Here is a 13,310-nt window from a genome sequence, read left to right on the forward strand (position 1 = left end):
AATGACCAATAGTCAAGGTCACAAGTTAACATATTTCTTGTAGTGCAAGTCTTGTTGTCGATGATGGACTGCATCTCGACGTCCATGGCACTCTTCCACGCCTTGCTTGCAAGCGCCTCATCCACTCCGCGCGGCTCCTCGGCACTGAACATGTAGCGCACAAGCAAACAACACTCAAACTTCTCATGCACCGCTTGATCTTCAGTTTCCTCCAGCATGCTCGTGAAGCTCCGGTAGTGGACTGGCTGCCCCGTAGGCATGTCATGCCTGGAGTCGTGTGACGGAGGTGTGCTTTCGCCGCCCCTAGGCGAGTCCGCGGGCGTCGTTGGTCCAGACTGCGACGAGGCGGGTGTGTTCACCACTGGTGTGGCGACTGTAGCCGATCGCAGCATCCCAAGGCTGGCGTAGAGGGTGTCGCCACTCTCCGAGGAGTGACTGGCGGGGTGGACGCCCCGTTATCAACCTCCTCGACACCGTTCTCCATGGTGTAGACCATGGTGAAGGTCGCTGGCCCAGTGGTGACCGCGCTCGTGCCCGGAGCGCTCCAAGTCCATGCCCTATTCTCCTAAAAAACCACACCACGAGTTACCTGAACTTTCTTGGTTGCTAGATCATATGCCCGGTACGCCTTGGAGCCCGCCTCATAGACGACAAACACCATAGGTGTAGACCGATCACTAAGCTTCATGATGCTGGTGCCGATGCGCTTCACGTGAATCGTGCACCCGAACATGCACAGGTGCTGCACACTGGGTTTACGGCCGTGCCATGCCTCGTAGGGCATGACACCCTCCAAGCTTCTGGTTGGCGCGCGGTTCAGCAGGTAGACTGCCATTCTCACCGCCTCTGCCAAGAAGAACGTCGGCATGCCCATGATTTTCATCATGCACCGAGCCATCGCCACCACTGTTTGATTGCGTCATTGGGCGACTCCATTTTGCTGTGGCGAGAACGGCGCAGTGGTGAAATGCTTGATGCCGCTTTGCTCGCAGTACTCCCTAAAATCGATTGAGTTGAACTCGCCGCCGCGATCTGACCTGAACACGTGCAGCCTGCAGCTTCCGTCGGCCTCCGCCATCACTTTGATCTTCTTGAAGCGAGAGTACGCCTCATCCTTGGATCTCAGAAGTTCTAACCACATATAGTGGTTGTAATCATCCACCACAAGCAGAAAGAACTTGTTAGCTCTTGGAGTCGTCGGAGTGATCGGCCCGCACAAGTCCGTGTGCACGAGCTCTAGACCGCGATCAGCTCGGTACGCCGTGGCCTGAGGGAACGGTGCTCGATGTTGCTTCCCCAGGGCGTAGCTGTCATAGTATTCTACCACGTGATCGTTCATAGGCATGCGACGCATGAGCTGCTTCGTGGACATGGTTCGGAGCGCACGGAAATGAAGGTTCCCCAAGTGAGCATGCCATCTCCATGTTGCATCGTCGCCCATCACCATCAGACACGCTAGCGCATCAATTGTGAGTACTCCAGTGTACACGCAATTTCCGGAGCGCTTGATGCACGCCAGCATGTGCCGCCCCGGGTCTAGGACGGACATGAAGCTGTTCGCGATGTTGATGATGCAGCCGGCTTCGTCCAGCTATCCCACGGAGACGATATTCGTCCGCAGGCTGGGAATGAAGAAGACGCCGGTGAACGCACGCTGATCGTCGCCCCTGACAGCGAAACACCATGCTGTTGCGCCCGTGGATGGCTATGACCGAGCCGTCGCCGAATCTCACTGAGCCGTTCACCGTCTCGTCAAGGGAAGAGAAGACGTGTCAATCGCCCGTCATGTGGCTGCTTGCTCCGGTGTCGAAGAACCACACACCGTCCAGTGAGGGGACGGGCATGACCTTTTCCTCATTGAGGTACATGTGTTGTGGAGCCACGAGCTGTGTGGCGTCCATGGCGGTGACCACGGCCATATATAGACACTGATCGTACTCGGCACCGGCATGTACAAGGTTGGCTTGCTCCTGCTTGCCCTTCTCGTCCACGTCCTTAAGCCTGGTGCGACACTCTTTCTTCCAATGCCCCGGCTTGTTGCAGTAGTGACACTTGACTTTCTTCTTCCCGCTGAAGTTGCCAGAGCCGCCCGCGCTCCCGTTCGGCGGCGTAGGCCTGCCGCCGCCCTGAAACTTGTTCTTGGCCGGTGACTTGTGTTTGTTTTTGTTGCCAGATGATGACCCACCCGATCCGAGCTGCCGCTCATGTGCGTCCCACTCCGTAGAGGTGTACATGAGGCGCGCACCGGACTATGCCGCGTCGTCTAGATCATAGTGATCTTCACACGTGGATAGGTGATAACCCACAAGTATAGGGGATCGCAACAGCTTTCGAGGGTAGAGTACTCAACCCAAATTTATTGATTCGACACAAGGGGAGCCAAAGAATATTCTTAAGTATTAGCAGTTGAGTTGTCAATTCAACCACACCTGGATAACTTAGTATCTGCAGCAAAGTATTTAGTAGAAAAGTCGTATGATAGTAATGGTAACAGTGGCAAAAGTAAAGATAAAAGTTTTATAGGAATTGTAACAGTAGCAACGGAAAAATAAATAAGCAAAGCACAAGATGTGAAAAGCTCGTAGGCATTGGATCAGTGATGGATAATTATGTCGGATGCGATTCCTCATGTAATAACTATAACATAGGGTGACACAGAACTAGCTCCAACTCATCAATGTTATGTAGGCATGTATTCCGAATATAATCATACGTGCTTATGGAAAAGAACTTGCATGACATCTTTTGTCCTACCCTCCCGTGGCAGCGGGGTCCTAGTGGAAACTAAGGGATATTAAGGCCTCCTTTTAATAGAGAACCGGACCAAAGCATTAACACATAGTGAATACATGAACTCCTCAAACTACGGTCATCACCGAGAAGTATCCCGATTATTGTCACTTCGGGGCTGTCGGATCATAACACGTAATAGGTGACTATAAACTTGCAAGGTAGGATCAAGAACTCACATATATTCATGAAAACATAATAGGTTCAGATCTGAAATCATGGCATTTGGGCCCTAGTGACAAGCATTAAGCATAGCAAAGTCATAGCAACATCAATCTCAGAACATAGTGGATACGAGGGATCAAACCCTAACAAAACTAACTTGATTACATGGTAAATCTCATCCAACCCATCACCGTCCAGCAAGCCTATGATGGAATTACTCACGCACGGCGGTGAGCATAATGAAATTGGTGATGGAGGATGGTTGATGATGACGATGGCAACGAATCCCCCTCTCCGGAGCCCCGAACGGACTCCAGATCAGCCCTCCCGAGAGAGATTAGGGCTTGGCAGCGGCTCCGCATCGTAAAACGCGATGAAACTTTCTCTCTGATTTTTTTCTCCGTGAAACGGAATATATAGAGTTGGAGTTGAGGTCGGCGGAGCTCCAGGGGCCCCACGAGATAGGGGGCGCGCCCAGGGGGAGGGCGCACCCCCCACCCTCGTGGATAGGGTGTGGGCCCCCTGGCCTTCATCTTTTGCCAGTATTTTTCATATTTTCCAAAACTTATCTCCGTGGATTTTTAGGTCATTCTGAGAACTTTTGTTTTCTGCACAATAAACAACATCATGGCAGTTCTGCTGAAAACAGCGTCAGTCCGGGTTAGTTTCATTCAAATCATGCAAGTTAGAGTCCAAAACAAGGGCAAAAGTGTTTGGAAAAGTAGATACGTCGGAGACGTATCAACTCCCCCAAGCTTAAACCTTTGCTTGTCCTCAAGCAATTCAGTTGATAAACTGAAAGTGATAAAGAAAAACTTTTACAAACTCTATTTGCTCTTGTTGTTGTAAATATGTAAAGCCATCATTCAAGTTTCAGCAAGTATTATGAACTAACCATACTCACAATAACACTTAGGTCTCACAATTACTCATATCAAGGGCATAATTAGCTAGCGAGCAATAATAATAAAACTTGGATGACAACACTTTCTCAAAACAATCATAATATGATATAACAAAATGGTATCTCGCTAGCCCTTTCTGAGACCACAAAACATAAATGCAGAGCACCTTTAAAGATCAAGGACTGACTAAACATTGTAATTCATGAAAGAGATCCAGTCAAGTCATACCCAATATAAACCAATAGTAATGAATGCAAATGACAATGTGCTCTCCAGCGGGTGCTTTTTACTAAGAAGGTGATGACTCAACATAAAAGTAAATAGATAGGCCCTTCGCAGAGCGAAGCAGGGATTTGTAGAGGTGCCAGAGCTTGATTTTAAAATAGAGATGAATAACATTTTGAGCGCCATACTTTCACTGTCAACGCAACAACTATGAGATGGCTATATCTTCCATACTACATGCATTATAGGCAGTTCCCAAATAGAATGGTAAAAGTTTATACTCCCCCATCACCAACAAGCATCAATCCATGGCTTGCTCGAAACAACGAGTGCCTCCAACTAACAACAGCCCTGGGGGAGTTTTGTTTAATTATATTGATTTGCTTTGATCTTTTTGGATCATGGGACTGGGCATCCCAGTTACCGGCCCTTTCTCGTGAGTGAGGAGCAGAGTCCACTCCTCTTGAGAATAACCCACCTAGCATGGAAGATACATGCAGCCCTAGTTGAAACATGAGCTGCTCGAGCATACAAAACAAAATTTCATTTGAAGTTTTGGAGTTTGGTACATACAAATTTACTCGGAACGGCAGGTAGATACCGCATATAGGAAGGTATGGTGGACTCATATGGAATAAATTTGGGCTTTAAGGAGTTTGGATGCACAAGCATTAATCCTGCTTAGTACAGGTGAAGGCTAGCAAAAGACTGGGAAGCAACCAACTGAGAGAGCGACAGCAGTCATGAACATGCATTAAAATTAATTCACAGAGTGTACAAGCATGAGTAGGATATAATCCACCATGAACATGAATATCGTGAAGGCTATGTTGATTTGTTTCAACTACATGCGTGCCAAGTCGAGTCACTCAATTTATTCATAGGAGGATACCATCCCATCATACCACATCATAATCATTTTAATAGCATGTTGGCACGCAAGGTAAACCATTATAACTCATAGCTAATCAAGCATGGCACAAGCAACTATAATCTCTAAATGTCATTGCAAACATATGTTTACTTCATAACAAGCTGAATTAGGAACGATGAACTCACCATATTTACAAAAACAAGAGAGGTCGAGTTCATACCAGCTTCTCTCATCTCAACCAGTCCATCATATATCGACAGTATTGCCTTTCACTTGCACGACCGAACGATGTGTGTAATAATAATAGTGCACGTGCATTGGACTAAGATGGAATCTGCAAGCATTCAACTCAAGAGAGAAGACATAATAATATGGGCTCTAAGTTAAATAAATAATCATGCATATAAGAGCCCCTAAACATTTTCAATATGGTCTTCTACTCTCGACCCCCAAAGGAAAGAAAAGAAATAAAACTATTTAAACGGGAAAGCTCCCAACAAGCAAGAATAAGAATGAGAAATCTTTTTGGGTTTTCATTTTAATTACTACTACAAGCATGGAAATTAAACTAACTATTTTTTTTTGGTTTTCTTAAGGTTTATCAAACACACAAGAAGAAAACTAGAAACAATAAAATTAAACCAGCATGGATAATACAATGAAAGAGTATGAGCACCGACAACTAGAATAGTGTGTGAACATGAATGTGAAGTCGGTGAGAAATACGTACCCCCCAAGCTTAGGCTTTTGGCCTAAGTTGGTCTAATGCCAAGGATCGCGTCTGCTCTCCCCGGTGTACTGAGGGGTGTAATCAGGATACCACTGGCTGGCCATCTCCTCCGGATCCCACTAGTAAGATGATGCACGATAAGGGTCCAGTGAAGGTTCCGGCTCCGGCTCAAGCTCTGTAGTGGATGCTTGGCCTCGATGAGCACACACCGCTTCCGACGTGACAAGATAATTAACTGCAGTCAAATCAAACAACAGAGGCACATGTAGAATAATAGTCTCATTGTGTTTCTTATTAAATCTCAAGTTATATAGTAGCATCTTATCATCATTATGAACAATAAACTCATGTGCTACCATGCTCCTATAATCTAAAATGTAAGGAGGCAAAATTGTCTCCTCTTTCTCATGGTGCCTAATAGGTATCTCAAAATGTTTAGCAAGACGTGCAGCATAGATACCTCCAAAGATGGGGCCTTTTGTATGATTCAGGCTTAGCTATTTAGCAATGACGGCACCCATACTAAAACTATTTTCACCGAACAAGGCATGGAGAAGAATAATAATGTCAGGAACATTGAAGTTTCCACTATTTCCACAACCAATTACGCATCTACTAGCAAATATGGCAAAGTAGCGTAAAACAGGAAAGTGTATGCTAGAGATTCTCGTATCGGAACCCTTCTTTGGATCCCCTACAGTGATAGTGTTAACAAAGCCATCCACATCTTTATGATGTGGTTCATCTAATTTTCCCTCAAAGGGTATCCTACATACCGCGCAAAAATTACGTAAAGACATTTCCCTGAATTCATCATATAAATGAAATGATACTGAAGGCGGTGACTTCTTAGGATAATAATAAAAGTTTTGCATGAAAGTATTTGTGAGTAAGAGATACGGATCGATCCGGTCGTGGAGGACGATTATACTTAGCCTTTTCCTTCTCTTTAGCTTGTTTATCTTGAGAGCCTTGGCTAGAAGAGCCCCACAAAAATCTCCTTATCATTTTCTGAACATTTCTGAAATTTTAGTAACTTCAAAATAATAGTGAATAAAACTAAACAAGACTGGTAGCAACTACTCCTTCAAGTGCCTAGAGCCTACATCATGCATTAGAATTGCTTGGGACCTCATAAATTTAACATGCAAGCTCAAGAACATGGTCACCTATGCAGCAAAAATTTGCAATGAATAAAGTACTAGAACAAAAACTAATTGGACCAATGGAGGAGTCACATACCAAGCAACAATCTCCCAAAGCTGTTTTGTGAATGGAGCTTTAAGCAAGGAGATCGAATATCGCAGCAAAACGAGCTAGAACTCGTGCTTGAGCTGGATGAGGATTTTTTTGGAAAGAAGATGGAGTGTGTGGGTGCAGGAATAAGTGGAGGGGGGCCACCCTAGGCCCATGAGATAGGGGGCGCGCCCAGGGGGTGTGGGCGCGCCCTCCACCCTCGTGGCCAGGTGCTTGCCCCTCCTGCAGTGTTTTCAGTGCCTAAAATCCTCAAATATTCCATAAAAGTCATACTAAATTTGCAAGGCATTTGGAGCACTTTTATTTTCAGGATTTTTTTATTGCACGAATAATTCAAAAAACAGACAGATAATACTATTTTTGCTTTATTTATTCTAAATAACAGAAAGTAAAAATAGGGTACAGAAGGTTGTGCCTTCTAGTTTCATCTATCTCATGATCATCAAAATGAGTCCACTAACAAGGTTGATCAAGTCTTGTTAACAAACTCATTCCGAATAACACGGAACCGGAGAAATTTTGAATAACACTAAGTTACCTAAACGGGGATATAAACATCCCCAACAATAAGAATATCATACTTTTTCTTGATAGTAGGAAGAGGAAATTCAAAACCTCCAATAATAATAGTTGGAACTTTTCCAATAGAATTGATGCTATGAACTTGAGATTGTTTCCTCGGAAAGTGTACCGTATGCTCATTACCATTAACATGAAAAGTGACATTGCCTTTGTTGCAATCAATAACAGCCCTTGCAGTATTCAAAAAGGGTCTACCAAGGATAATCGACATACTATCGTCCTCGGGAATATCAAGAATAACAAAGTCCGTAAAGATAGTGACATTTGCAACCACAACAGGCACATCCTCACAAATACCGATAGGTATAGCAGTTGATTTATCAGCCATTTGCAAAGATATTTCAGTAGGTGTCAACATATTCAATTCAAGTCTACAATATAAAGAGAGAGGCATAACGCTAACACCGGCTCCAAGATCACATAAGGTAGTTTTAACATAGTTCCCTTTAATGGAGCATGGTATGGTTAGTACCCTTGGATCTCCAAGTTTCATTGGTATTCCACCCTTAAAAGTGTAATTAGCAAGCATGGTGGAAATTTCATCTTTCAGTATCTTTCTTTTATTTGTAATGATATCCTTCATATACTTAGCATAAGGATTTAACTTAAGCATATCAGTCAAGCGCATACGTAAGAAGATAGGTCTAATCATTTCAGCAAAGCGCTCAAAATCCTCACCATCCTTTGTCTTGGATGGTTTAGGAGGAAAGGGCATGGGTTTCTGAACCGATGGTTCTCTTTCCCTACCATGCTTCCTAGCAACAAAGTCTCTCTTATCATAATGTTGATTCTTTGATTGTGGGTTATCAAGATCAACAGCAGGTTCAACCTCTACTTCTTTATTATTGCTAGGTTGAGCATTAACATGAACATTATCATTAACATTATCTATAGGTTCATGTTCATCAACATGAACATTATCATTATTATTGCTAGGCTCACTAGAAGCATGCAAAGTCCTATCGTTCTTCTTTTTCTTTTTAGAAGAACTAGGTGCCGCTAAATTATTTCTCTGGGAATCCTGCTCGATTCTCTTAGGGTGGCCTTCAGGATACAAAGGTTCCTGAGTCATTCTACCAGTTCTAGTAGCCACTTTAACAGCAAAATCATGTTTATTATTTAATTCATCAAGCAAATCACTTTGAGCTTTAAGTACTTGCTCAGCTTGAGTGGTAACGATAGAAGCATATTTGCTAATGAGTTTAAGTTCACCTTTAACTCTAGCCATATAATCACTCAAGCGTCCTATCTCAAAAGCATTATTCTTTAATTCTCTACCAACATAAGCATTAAAACCTTCTTGCCTGGCCATAAAGTCATCAAATTCATCTAAGACTGGGCTATGAAATTTAGTAGATGGAATTTCAACTTTATCATAGCTATAGAGAGAATTTACCTTTACTACCTGTGTCGGGTTACCAAGACTATGTGTTTCTTCAACAGGCGGTATATTAAGACCATGTATTTCTTCAATAGGAGGTAAATTCTTAACATCTTCAGCTTTAATACCTTTTTCTTTCATTGATTTCTTTGCCTCTTGCATATCTTCAGGACTGAGAAATAGAACACCTCTCTCCTTAGGAGTGGGTTTAGGAATAGGCTCAGGAGTTGGCTCAATTGGTTCAGGAATTGGCTCAGGGAGAGTCCAATTATTTTCATTAGTCAACATATTATTCAATAGTAATTCAGCTTGGTCGAGTGTTCTTTCCCTGAAAACACAACCAGCACAACTATCCAAGTTGTCCTTGGAAGCATCGGTTAGTCCATTATAAAAGATATCAAGTATTTCATTTTTCTTAAGAGGATGATCAGGCAAAGCATTAAGTAATCAGAGAAGCCTCCCCCAAGCTTGTGGGAGACTCTCTTCTTTGACTTGCACAAAATTATATATTTCCCGCAAGGTAGCTTGTTTCTTATGAGCAGGGAAATATTTAGCAGAGAAGTAATAAATCATATCCTGGGGACTACGCACACAACCAGGATCAAGAGAATTAAACCAAGTCTTAGCATCACCCTTTAATGAGAACGGGAATATCTTAAGGATATAATAATAGCGAGACTTCTCATCATTAGTAAACAGGGTGGCTATATCATTCAACTTGGTAAGATGTGCCACAACAGTTTCAGATTCAAGGCCATAAAAAGGATCAGATTCAACCAAAGTAATTATTTCAGGATCAACAGAGAATTCATAATCCTTATCAGTAACACAGATAGGTGAATTAGCAAAAGCAGGGTCAGGTTTCATTCTAGCATTAAGGGATTGCTACTTCCATTTAGCTAATAACTTCTTAAGATCATATCTATCTTTGCAAGCAAAAATAGCTATAGCAGCTTCCTCATTCATAACATAACCCTCAGGAACAACAGGTAATTTATAATCAGGGGGAGAACTTTCATCATCACTATCATCCATAATTTCATTCTCTCTAACCCTAGAAAGTTGTTCATCAAGAAATTCACCTAATGGCAAAGTAGTATCACACACAAAAGTAGTTTCATCATAAGTATCATGCATAGCAGAAGTGGCATCATCAATAACATGTGACATATCATAATTCATAGCGGTAGCAGGTTTAGGTGTCGCAAGCTTACTAATAACGGAAGGAGAATCTAGTGCAGAGCTAGGTGGCAGTTCCTTACCTCCACTCGTAGTTGAGGGAAAAATCTTGGTTCTTTTGTCTTTCAAGTTCCTCATAGTGACCAACAGATATAAATCCCAAGTGACTCAAAGAATAGAGCTATGCTCCCCGGCAACGGCGCCAAAAGTTAGTCTTGATAACCCACAAGTGTAGGGGATCGCAACAGCTTCCGAGGGTAGAGTATTCAACCCAAATTTATTGATTTGACACAAGGGGAGCCAAAGAATATTCTTAAGTATTAGTAGTTGAGTTGTCAATTCAACCACACCTGGATAACTTAGTATCTGCAACAAAGTATTTAGTAGCAAAGTGGTATGATAGTAATGGTAACAGTGGCAAAAGTAAAGATAATAGTTTTGTAGGAATTGTAACAGTAGCAACAGAAAAGTAAATAAGCGAAGCACAAGATGTGAAAAGCTCATAGGCATTGGATCAGTGATGGATAATTATGTCGGATGCGATTCCTCATGTAATAGCTATAACATAGGGTGACACAGAACTAGCTCCAACTCATCAATGTAATGTAGGCATGTATTCCGAATATAATCATACGTGCTTATGGAAAAGAACTTGCATGACATCTTTTGTCCTACCCTCCCGTGGCAGTGGGGTCCTAGTGGAAATTAAGGGACATTAAGGCCTCCTTTTAATAGAGAACCAAACCAAAGCATTAACACATAGTGAATACCTGAACTCCTCAAACTACGGTCATCACTGAGAAGTATCCCGATTATTGTCACTTCGGGGTTGTCGGATCATAACACGTAATAGGTGACTATAAACTTGCAAGGTAGGATCAAGAACTCACATATATTCATGAAAACATAATAGGTTCAGATCTGAAATCATGGCACTCGGGCCCTAGTGACAAGCATTAAGCATAGCAAAGTCATAGCAACATCAATCTCAGAACATAGTGGATACTAGGGATCAAACCCTAACAAAACTAACTTGATTACATGGTAAATCTCATCCAACCCATCACCGTCCAGCAAGCCTACGATGGAATTACTCACGCACGGCGGTGAGCATCATGAAATTGGTGATGGAGGATGGTTGATGATGACGATGGCGACGAATCCCCCTCTCCGGAGCCCCGAACGGACTCTAGATCAGCCCTCCCAAGAGAGATTAGGGCTTGGCGGCGGCTCCGTATCATAAAACGCGATGAAACTTTCTCTCTGATTTTTCTCTCCGTGAAACGGAATATATCGAGTTGGAGTTGAGGTCGGCGGAGCTCCATGGGGCCCACAAGATAGGGGGCGCGCCCTCCCCCTAGGCGCGCCCCCCACCCTCGTGGACAGGGTGTGGGCCCCCTGGCCTTCATCTTTTGCCAGTATTTTTTATATTTTCCAAAACTTATTTCCGTGGATTTTTAGGTCATTCCGAGAACTTTTGTTTTCTGCACAATAAACAACATCATGCCAGTTCTGCTGAAAACATCGTCAGTTCAGGTTAGTTTCATTCAAATCATGCAAGTTAGAGTCCAAAATAAGGGCAAAAGTGTTTGGAAAAGTAGATACATTGGAGATGTATCAACAGGCGCCCGGTGAGCTCTTCGATGGTCATGGTTTTGATATCGATCAGAGAATCAATCGCCATAGCCATCTGCTTGTATTTGCGAGGCACGACACGGAGAAACTTCTGGACTGCCTTGTGCTCCGTCACCAGGTCGCCATACATCTCGAGGTTGGCGACGAGGCCGGAGAGCCGTAACGCAAAATCTTTGATGGACTCGCCGTCCTTGCAACGAAGATCCTCGAATTCCCGGCGCCGCACCTGGGCCTTGGCCTCGCGTGCGTGCTCGCTGCCCATCCAGAGCGTCCTGATCGTCTCCCAGGCCTTCTTGGACGTGTCCTTGGCGGCCAGCACACGGATCATCTCCGGCGGCACGCTGGTGAGGATGATCTGCAGCGCGCTTCGGTCATTGTGCTCGTCGACGCATCATCAGTCACCGCGGACTAGACCCGCGCGACCTGCAGCTTCACCTGCATGACGAGGGACCACTCCATGTCGTTTGTGCGGGTGAGGACCATGGATGACGAAGAGGTCTCGTTCTCACGCACAACCCACTCGACGATGCGGAGCTCGTCGCTGCCGCTGCCTGTCAGACGCGCCATGGGCGCCATGGACAGTGGCGTCTTCGGCGGCGATTTCGTCCTGCCCTTGTTCTTCCCCTTCTCAAAATCGGAGTCTGACATGGTACACCGCGGATCGGACACCGCCGGCCACCAGAGAGTGGATCGAACACCACGTAGCTCTGATGCCAGTTGTCGTTGTCAAGACTTGTGATCGCGCGAGGAAGATCAGAGAGAGAGTTAGGAACACAAACAAGAGAGAGAGAGAGAGTGGTTTTGTGCCGCTGTCAACTGCGCATCTTTTCTGTTCTGTTTTCATTCCTTTATAAGATTACTCAAAGAAGCTAACTACCTCCTGACCGAGCTGCCATGATCCGCGTCTGTCGCCCCATCCAGAGGCTACGTCACATAGCTCGAGCCAACGACCGGGAGAGAAAGAAGGAGAGGAGAGAGACGTGCTAGATGTAGCTCTCCACTACGTGCGTGCATGCGCATGTCACATCAGACCATGCACATGCATTATTTGAACAGAAAAATAAAACTACATTGAATGCATGAGATTAGTCTAGGCATAACATCCTGACCATACAGGTGGTTTGAGAGGTAATCATCAGTGAACTACTTTGGAAAGGCCTAAAAACAAGGATATCCATAAATATCTTCTCTAGATTTGAAATGGCGCAAAGGAATAAAAAAAGACAAGGTATAATAGTTAGTACCATCCTGTAGCGACCTGATGTCTTCTTCATTATGCAGACAAAGATCTTGTTATTTTTTGTCGCTAATTTCTTTATTCTAACAATCTTTCTGAGTTTCTTGACTTGACTGATATTCATGGACAACTCATTTCCTCATATGCAAAAAGGGTCGAACAGTGGGTCAAAACCTCTAACAGTAGGACCTACATGTGCAAGAGAAAATTGTTAAAAACCTAAATATTAGAATGGTTCCTACAATTGCACAATAATGTGCTATTAGACAAAGGACCATGCATGTGCAACCTTGGTTGTAAACCTCGGTGCTTCCCATTGTTTCCCTGTAACTCATATAAGGTAGTTAGTG

Source organism: Triticum aestivum, chromosome 6B (assembly GCF_018294505.1).
Source record: "Triticum aestivum cultivar Chinese Spring chromosome 6B, IWGSC CS RefSeq v2.1, whole genome shotgun sequence".
NCBI classification, from domain to species: domain Eukaryota; kingdom Viridiplantae; phylum Streptophyta; class Magnoliopsida; order Poales; family Poaceae; genus Triticum; species Triticum aestivum.